Source organism: Penaeus monodon, chromosome 22 (genome assembly GCF_015228065.2).
Source record: "Penaeus monodon isolate SGIC_2016 chromosome 22, NSTDA_Pmon_1, whole genome shotgun sequence".
NCBI lineage: Eukaryota > Metazoa > Arthropoda > Malacostraca > Decapoda > Penaeidae > Penaeus > Penaeus monodon.
Genome location: NC_051407.1, coordinates 42,288,321 through 42,289,806, shown reverse-complemented (window position 1 = coordinate 42,289,806; position 1,486 = coordinate 42,288,321). Strand labels below are relative to the sequence as shown.

At 39.0% G+C, this 1,486-nt stretch overlaps 1 protein-coding gene across 1 annotated transcript in view; it reads left to right on the top strand.

Annotated features, from left to right (window-relative positions):
• LOC119587164 (eclosion hormone-like) overlaps positions 1 to 1,486 on the top strand; it is a gene marked incomplete in the record, with an annotated part of 9,094 nt that overhangs the window by 2,887 nt on the left and 4,721 nt on the right. Inside the window, 1 exon segment of the mRNA XM_037935930.1 lies at positions 791 to 847.

The following is a 1,486-nucleotide window of genomic DNA, read 5'->3' as shown; positions in this document are numbered from 1 at the left end:
AAGGCAGATAAAGATATCAATCCTCTAAACTGAGGTGACACAAAAACAAGTACATTTTTAGGGAAAATCGAAAACAAAGATCTTCAAAATCGTCTCCCCGGAGAATCTGTATCATGAACGGAAAACGTTTCGAAAAAGCGACCCCGAAAAATATGGGCGTGCGAGAACCACTAATTGGTTATGTTCCCATTTCGTTGAAGTTGGGCGAGAGGCTGACGCTGTATTAATAGGAGGCGGGCGAATTTTACTCGTTTTGACATCACACCATTTAATCGCTGGCGTGTAACTGTTAACTTTAAACTTTCATAAAGGTGAAAGGTCGGCCTGTTTTCACCATATTGCTTAATGTACTGTAGAAGGTGCTGTTGCCTGCTACATGTGCTTGTCATTAATCGTTAAATTTCTCCGTGGGTGTTCCCTTTTTCTTTACTGATAGTTGAGATTCAGAAGCTGTCCTGGTATTTTAATATGCTTTATTCAGTATTCCTTCTATTGATATTATTGTTAGTACCGATATTCTTATTACACCAAATGGAAGTATTACATCGCACAAACAATTACTTGTTTTTCCATCTGATCATGATTTTTTTACGAGGTGCGAACGTGGTGAGAGAGGCGGATAGGTTAGCACACGGACCATACGACCCTAAGACTTGCCGCACACTTTCCATTTCCATATCCTCTCAGTGGAGATCATAGGACATGAGTCTTGCTGAATCTACCTTCCCTTTTCATACATTCAGCTTCATACTATTTACCTTTTTTCTCATTTCTCCTTTACATTTTACAGGTCCCATTCGGTGACTGATCAGCGTAACGGGTGCTCGCAGCGCTTTCACATAAACAGGTTAGTAGACCTACACCGATGTTGGTCGAAAACGTTATTTCATGTATAATGTATTTAGAATATTCATATTATGATATGAATGCCATGGGACCTCAGGTAGATTTGATATATTCAAGATATTTGGTTATTTTAGTTTTTCAATTAATAGAAGCAACCCTACAATTTAGCTACTGTAAAAATACACTGCCTTCATCATCCTTCCAGCCTTTGCATGCGTCTTTGCTAATATTCCACACTGTTGTAGATATTCTTGACCTGACTTTTTATACATTCTTGAATTCTGCACGTGTTTTCAACCAGCCTCTATCCTGTTCTGTTGCTCTTTCAGTTTTCTTTTCTGCCTATATCTATTTTTCTTATCTACCATGTCTCACGTTTATCCATTTCGCTCTCTCCACTTTTTTCTTGGTTAGCCTCTTCCGAAGTCTACTGCCCTGTCTCATTCTACACTTTCAGATTGTTTTGCATCTCTTATTCCTTACTTAAATCAATAAGCAAAACTAACATCAAGATTTCCTTCGTCTTACGATGTATGTCAAATGCTTCAATATGAGCTTGCTTTTTACGCTGCTGTGCATGTCGTCTTATGGTAAGTGATGACCGCTGGTCGACCTCACGCATTCAAGTTCTGCACCCGTG